Source organism: Grammomys surdaster, unplaced genomic scaffold (assembly GCF_004785775.1).
Source record: "Grammomys surdaster isolate TR1022 unplaced genomic scaffold, NIH_TR_1.0 126071, whole genome shotgun sequence".
Lineage (NCBI taxonomy): Eukaryota > Metazoa > Chordata > Mammalia > Rodentia > Muridae > Grammomys > Grammomys surdaster.
In genome coordinates this window covers 2,238,362-2,246,785 of record NW_021620880.1, presented here as the reverse complement: position 1 = coordinate 2,246,785, position 8,424 = coordinate 2,238,362, and the positions used below count along the sequence as shown (strand labels likewise).

The window sequence follows — 8,424 nt, the reverse complement described above, 5'->3', positions numbered from 1 at the left end:
CTTGTTTCTCAGTTGTGCTGACACAACTAAACTCACAGGTGAGACCACCACTACTGCTCCAATACCTGGCCCAAGCAGGACCTGTCTGGGGCCCAAGGGACCAGGAACCACGAAACAGCTGAGAACATAAAACTTCCAGTTTCCATCTGTCCCCCAGAGCTGACCCTCAGTCACAGTTCTCCACAACCCAATCCCACTTTGGAGATAGATTGAATCTCAGGAATTCTAACATACCTAAGCTCACAGACTTACAAGCACACAGAAGGGACAAGCTCCACTCAAAGACAGGAAGACCAGCTAACACTAGAGATAATCAGATGGCAAGAGGCAAGAACAAGAATAACATAAGCAACAGAAATCAAGGCTACATGTCATCAACAGAACCTAGTTCTCTGACCACAGTAAGCCCTGAATACATCAACACATGTGAAAAGTGAGATTCTGATTTGAAATCACATCTCATGATGAAGATAGAGGACTTTAAGAAGGACATAAATAACTGCATTAAAGAAACACAGGAGAATACAGGTAAACAGGAAGAAGTCCTTGAAGAGAAAACACATAAATCCCTTAAAGAAATACAGAAAAACACAACTAAACATGTGAAGGAATTGAACAAAACCATCCAGGATCTACAAATGGAAATAGAAACAATAAAGAAATCACAAAGGGAGACAACACTGGAGATAGGAAACCTAGGAAAGAGATTAAGAGTTATAGATGCAAGCATCAACAACAGAATACAAGAGATAGAAGAGAAAATCTCAGGTGTAGAAGGTATTATAGAAAGCATTTACACAATAGTCAAATCAAAAAGTGCAAAATGTGGAGTGAGCACCCGCCTGGCCTGCCGCTGCCTGTGCCATGGCTCCAGGAAGTGTCTCCAGTGTTTCTTCCTCCTCCTCCTCCTCTTTTCCCTCCACGGACACATCACCTTCTGGATCATGTGGGCTCCCTGGGGCTAACAAGCCAGGTTCAAGATGCAGCAGAATCCAAGCACGCCAATGGAACCCATCAATGCTACACATGGTGCTAGAGGCTCTAAAGGCCAGGGAGAAGCGCCAGGGCATATCACTCATAGCCATCCAACATAAGTACCCAACAGTGGACACCACCCGCTTCAAGTACCTGTTAAAGCAATCTCTGAAAACTGGCGTGCGTCGAGGCCTCCTCACCAGCACTGCCAACTCCAAGGCCAAAGGTGCCAATGGCAGCTTCAAACTAGTTCCCAACCCCAAGAAAAAGAAATCCTATGCCCAGAAAGCCCACAGGAAAGCTACAGGTGCCAAGGAGACAGGCCCCAAGAAATCTGGATTGCTGAAGAAAGACCAAGTTGGCAAGGCCAAGATGGAGAAAGCAGCTCTAAAACCGGAGCAGAAGAGGAAGGCTTATCCCTGCTCATCAGTCACACTGGAGCTGGCGCCCAAGAAAGCCAAGGCAAAACCAGGAGAGGTCAGAAAAGTCCCCCTAAAACGAGGCAAAGCTGCTGGGGACCCTCTCAGCACCAGCAGAGGCCAGAATGTCAAACACGGTGCCCCAGGCAAGGAGCAGATGCTCACGGGAAAACCAAAGATGTGTGTGAGAAATCAAAGCCCTCGGCCAGCAAGGTCCAGAATAGTGTTGCTTCCCTCTCCAATAAGAAGACAGCAGCCATGGCCCACACTGAGACAATTGTTCAGGGAGCTAAGACAGTACAGAAGACCAAAGCACCCACTCCTTCCCAGGACATGGGACACAAAGCACAACTCACACCGAGGGTCAGGAAGACAAAGACTGCTGAGAACCCCAAAAGACCTGAGTTACCCCCCAAGACTTCATCCAAGGCTCCCAGCAGGAAGGCTGAGGCTAGTAGCTAGGGCCAGGACTGGGGAGATGGTGATTCTGAAGCTTTTATTCTCTAACAAAGCGTCATAATGTTTAATCATAATTTATTTATCAATAAAGACTTCTCTTTGTATTCACAAAAAAAAAAGATAAAATTAAAATTTTTAAAAAAGTGCAAAATGCAAAAAAACTGCTAACCCAAAACATCCAGAAAACCAAGGACACAATGAAAAGACCAAACCCTAAGAATAAAAGGTACAGAAGAGAGTGAAGATTCCCAACTCAAAAGGCTAGTAGACATCTTCAAAAAATATAGAAAAAGCATAGAAGAAAACATCCCTAACCTAAAGAAGGAGATGCCTGTAAACATATAAGAAGCCTACAGAACCAGAAATAGATTACAACAGAAAAGAAATTGTGCTTGTCACATAATAATCAAACCACCAAACACACAAAACAAAGAAAGAATATTAAAAAGCAGTGAGGAGAAAAGATTGCATAACATATGAAGGCAGACCTACCAGAATTACACCAGACTTCTCAACAGAGACTCAAAAAGCCAGAAGATCTTGGGCAGATGTGATACAGACCCTCAGAGAACAAAAATGACAGCCCAGGCTACTATAAAGAGCAAAATACTCAATTACCATAGATGGAGACACCAAGATATTCCATGAAAAAAAAAAACAAATTTAAACAGTATATGTCCACAAATCAAGACCTACAAAGAATAATAGATGGAAAACTCCATCACAAGGAGGAAAACTATACCTTAGAAAAAGTAAGAAATTAATCTTCTTTCAAAAAAACCAAAAGAAGAGAGCCACACAAACATAATTCCACCTCTAACAACAAAAATAACAGGAAGCAACAATCACTGCTCGTTAATATGTCTTAGCATCAATGGACTCATTCCCCAATAAAAACACATAAACTACAGGACTGGATATGTAAACAGGACCCAGCATTTTGCTGCATACAGGAAATGCACCTCAGTGACAAAAACAGACACTATCTCAGGCTAAAAGGATGGAAAAAATTTCCCAAGCACATGGTTCCAAGAAACAAGCTGGAATAGCCATTCTAATACCCAATAATATAGACTTTCAACAAAAAGTTATCAAAAAAAGACATGGAGAAGGACACTTCATACTTATCAAAGGAAAAATCTACCAAGATAAACTCTTAATTCTAAACATCTATGCCCCAAATGCAAGGGCACCCACAATTGCAAAAAAAAAAAAAAAAAAAAAGTTACTAAAGCTCAAAGCACATATTGAACCTCACACAATAATAATGGGAGACTTCAAAACCTCATTCCTTTTTTTTTTATCTTTTAAGTTTACTCACTTTTTTTTAATTTTTTCTCAAATCGTAATTAATTCACACAGGGGTTATAAACACAGAAAGGCAGGATGTGGGGAAGGGAATGACACTGGAGTGTGGGTGTTCAGGGGGAATACAGATATCTTCAGAACCGGGTATCGACTAGGTGAAGGTTCAGGGGACAATTCACTACGACTCTGCCTATGACTCACTTGTCCTTATCTAAGTTGGTATTGTCTGCCAAGGCTACCTATTTACAAGGTCTATGACTACTCAGGCTTGTAAATTTCCACAAAAGCTGCCTGTTTACATTAGCTTATAGCCATCTGTTTCAATGTTTTTCCACTGAGACCCAAGACTTGGTGTTAGTATACATGTATGACAGGCCTATTGCTGATTTTAGGCCTATGGCTGATTTTAGGCCTACAGTGTGTAAGCAGGGCTGCCCCTGACTGCTCCTCCCTCCTCTAAGTATAGAAGGTCTGTGGCAATTCTAAACTTGCGAAGGCAAGGATAGAGGCCTGATCTCCAGTATTTGAAGGGGACCTTGTAATGGCTCCGTTCCCCCTGTTGTTGTCCAGTGAGGCATGAGGGCCATACCTGTCCCGGTGTCTTTTTCCTGGGGAGGGGATACTTTTGACATCAACCCCTATGCAGTCAGGCTTGTTCCTCAGGGAACCCAGAGAGATATTTTTATCTTTTATTTATATTCCCTTACAGTGCTTAGCCTCGCAGCTTAAGCAAGAACTCAGATTGCCTGACAGAGGGGGTTCCGGGTGGCCCCTCTCTGCTTAGTCTAGGGACAGAAGTCCCCCCTTTTAGGTTTGGTGGTGATGGGTTTTGGAAACACCCTGTATAAAGTAACAACCTCATCTTGAGTCTCGTGGTCCTCTATAGCTAACTTATGATACTGTATCTGAGTAGGTTTTGATACCAAATTATTTATCTGTTGTATCACAGAGTTAGTCCGCCTATTTGAGGACCAGGGACCAGCAGAAAAAAGCAAAAAGAACCCAAATAATGGTCCCAAGATGGAAGGAAATAGGGTTGACAACATTGGAGAGGCTGAAAACCAATTCTTGTACCAGCATTCATCTGTCTCTTTCTCTCTCTGATTTTTCTTAGGGCCTTCACTACCTATTTCATGCTCTCTTTAACCCTCCTTGTCTTGTCTATGTAAAGGTAACCTTCTTCTTTGAGGGTTGTACACAGTCAAGAGCTATATACAGTCTTTTCTATTGTAATAGAGTAAATCAAGTCCAGTAAGGATCTTTGTGATTTTAGGAGGTCTCTTCAGAAGGCGAAATGAGGGATTTCTTCAGATTAGTGATGTCAATCTCTAGCTGTTTGATGTTCTTGTCAGTGGCCCTTCAAAGGTCTGAGTAGTATAAACTCGGAGGCCAGCTTCTGGATTAGAACTTCTAACAGCAGTCATCACGGGTGATTCATTTTTACCTGGAAAGGAAAAAGAAGGGGATTCTCAGGGAGATTTCTCTTTCCTGGATGTAAATTTTTATTCACCATATTTATGGTTGGGCCTGGCTTTGTGGGGGTATCTATTTTTTTCATTAATCTTTTTGATAGCCGGTTAGCTGTGCCTTCTGTGGTATCGGACAGGCATATCAGTCCTCGGCCCCATAAGGGAACTGGGTCTGGGCCATTCTCGTTAAGGGTAAGAGGGTCCTTCCCCATATCTGTGGCAAAGTTTTGTTGGTCTTGGTAGTGCCAGAGGCAGTCAGCAGCAGATTTGCCATGAGCTTTCAGCTTTAGAGAGATAAAAGTGAACAAGGCATGATGGAGAGTATTTCAGGGGGACTCCTTCTGAGGGGGTACCATTCCCCCTCTTTTGTTTTTAAAGCAAATTTTTCAGAGTTCTTGTAACATCAGGGCAGAAGCGCCAACAGTCGCTCCTTCCACACTCAGAGAGTCATGAAGACCCTATTTAAGGATATATAAATCTATATTAATAATCTTTTGTCAAAGGACTGTTATAGCAGCACTGACAACTAATCAGACTATATAATATATCGATTGGTAATAGCTTCTTCTACTTTTTGTGAGATTACCTCTCTTTTGTCAATTAATTGTTGAGGCAAATTAGGGTTTACCTCTCTCTTGAGAATATTGAACAGAGACTTAAATTCTTTTATGGAGAGCTTAAAATAGGATCTTAGCCAATTAGCAACTTCTAGAAACTTTTGAAATTAATTTAAAAGAAGTAAACTCTCTCCCTCTCTCTCTTTTTTTTTTTTAGACCCTTTATCTGTGTGGTTTTTTATTGGATATTATACGAATTTACCTTTCAATGTTATCTCCTCTCCCATTCTCCCCCAAAACCCCTTATCCCATACCCCCTCCTCCTAATTTTTGTGATGGTGTGCTCCAAACATCCTCCCAGTCCCATCTCCCTACTCTCAAATTCCCACACAGTAGGTGATCCAAACTTTTGGGGACCATGGCCCTCCACTTTCACTGAAGTCTAACTAGGTCACCCTCAATTCCCTATACAGGTGCATGAGTCCCTCCCTTTGTGCGCTCTGGCTGGCGGTTTAGACTTTGAGAGCTCTGGTTGAAACTTTTGATACTCCTTGTAGAAAACCCCATTCTTACCAATGGACAGAACATAGAAACAGAAACCAAACAGAGATACAATGACATTAAAAGAAGTTATGAACAAGATGGATTTAATAGATATCTACAGAACATTTCATCCTAAAACAAAAGAATATAACTTTTGCTTGGCATCTCATGATACCTTGTCCAAAAGTGACCATATAATTGGTCACAAAACAGGCCTCAACAGATACAAGAAAATTGAAATAATCCCATGCAACCTATCAGATCACCACAGACTAAGAGTGGTCTTCAATAATGAAAAAAACAATGGAAAGCCCACATAAATGTGGAAACTGAACAATGCTCTACTCAATGATAACTTGGTCGAAGAAGCAATAAACAAAAATATTAAATATTCTTTAGAATTTACTGAAAATTGAAGGCACACCATACCCAAACTTAAGGGACAAAATGAATGCAGAACTAAGAGGAAAACTCATAGCTCTGAGTGCCTTCATAAAAAAATTGGAGAGACCATACACTAGCAGCTTAACAGCATATCTGAAAAAATAATCAAAGTCAGGGCTGAAATCAAACAAGTAAAACAAAGAGAACTATAGAAAGAATCAACAAAACCAGGAGTTGATTTTATTGAGAAAATCAACAAGATAGATAAAAAATAGCCAAATTAACCAGATGGCACAGAGACAGCATCCAAATAAACAAAATCAGAAGTGAAAAGGGAGACATCACTGAAACAAAAGAAATTCAAAAAATCACCAGATCTTACTACAAAAGTGTATACTCAACAAAACTGGAAAATATGGATGAAATGGATAAATTTCTAGGCAGATACCAAGTACCAAAGTTAAATTAGGATCATATAAACCGCCTAACAGTACCCTAATCCCTAGAGAAATAGATGGAGTCATTAAAAGATTCTCAACCAAAAGAAGCCCAGGAGCAGATGGTTTTAGTGTGGAATTCTAGCAGACCTTCAAAAAAGACCTTATACCAATACTCTTCAAACTATTACACAAAATAGAAACGGAAGGAACACTACCTAATTCATTCTATAAAGCCACAGTTACACTAATACTTAAACTACAAAAAGACACAACAAAGAAAGAGAACTTCAGACCAATATCCCTTATAAATATTGATGCAAAAATACTCAATAAAATTCTTGCAAACTGAATCCAAAAAAAACATTAAAATGATCATTCATTATGATCAAGTAGGCTTCATCCCAGGGATTCAGAGATGGTTCAATATATGGAAATCCATCAACATAGTCCACTATATAAACAAACTCAAAGTAAAAAAAAACACATGATCATCTCACTATATGCTGAGAAAGCATTTGACAAAATCCAATACCCCTTTGTGATAAAGTCTTGTAAAGATCAGGAATTCAAGGCCCATACCTAAATATAGTAAAAGCAATATACAGAAAACTTCAAATTAAATGGAGAGAAACTTGAAGCAATCCCACTAAAATCAGGGACTAAAATCAGGACCCATTAAATAGAGTACTCAAAGCCAGAGTAATTAGACAACAAAAGGAGGTCAAAAGGAGGAAAGGAAGAAGTCACAATATCTATATTCACAGATGATATGATAGTATACTTAAATGACCCCAGAAACTCCACCAGAGAACCCCTAAACCTGAAAAACAACTTCAGCAAAGTATCTGGATATAAAGTTAACTTGAACAAATCAGGAGCCTTCCTCTACTCAAAGGATAAACAGATTGAGACAGAAATTAGGGAAACACCACCCTTCAAAATTGTCACAAATATTATAAAAATATCTTGGTGTGAATCTAACCAAGCAAGTAAAAGATTTGTATGACTTGAAGTATGACAAGAACTTCAAGTCTCTGAAGAAAGAAACCAAAGAAGATCTCAGAAGATGGAAAGATCTCCTATGCTCATGGATTGGCAGGATTAATATAATAAAAGTGGTCATCTTGCCAAAAGCAATCTACAGATTGAATGCAATCTCCAACAAAATTCCAACTCAGTTCTTCATAGAGTTACAAAGAGAAATTTGCAAATTCATCTGGAATAAAAAAAAACAGGATAGCAAAAATTATTCTCAAAAACAACAACAAAAAAAAACTTCTGTGGGAATCACCATCCCTGACCTCAAGCTGTACTACAGAGCAGTAGTGATTTTTTAAAAACTGCATTGTATTGATACAGACACAGGCAGGTAGATCAATGGAACAGAATTGCAGACCCAGAAAAGAACTTATGCACAAATGGTCACTTGATGTTTGACAAAGGAGCTAAAACCATCCAGTGGAAAAAGGACAGCATTTTCAACAAGTGGTGCTGGTTCAACTGGCAGTCTTCATGTAGAACAATCTAAATCAGTCCTTGTACAAAGCTCATGTCCAAGTATATCAAGGACCTCCACATTAAACCAAATACACTAAAACTAATAGAAGAGAAATTGGAGAAGAGCCTCGAACACATGGGCACAGGGGAAAAGTTCCTGAACAGAACCCCCAATGACTTATGCTATAAGAGCAAGAATTGACAAATGGGACCTCATAAAATTGCAAAGCTTCTGTAAGGCAAAGGATACTGTCAATAGGACAAAACAGCAACCAACAGATCAGGAAAGGATTTTTACCAATCTTACATCTGATAGAGAATAATAGTATCCAATATACACAAAGGACTCAAGAAATTAAACTCCAGACAATCA

The 8,424-nt window shown here is 39.7% G+C and overlaps 1 pseudogene; it reads left to right on the top strand.

Annotated features, from left to right (window-relative positions):
• The first annotated feature begins 864 nt into the window (after positions 1-864).
• On the top strand, positions 865-1,856 carry LOC114610999 (annotated as a pseudogene).
• Positions 1,857-8,424: the final 6,568 nt, after the last annotated feature.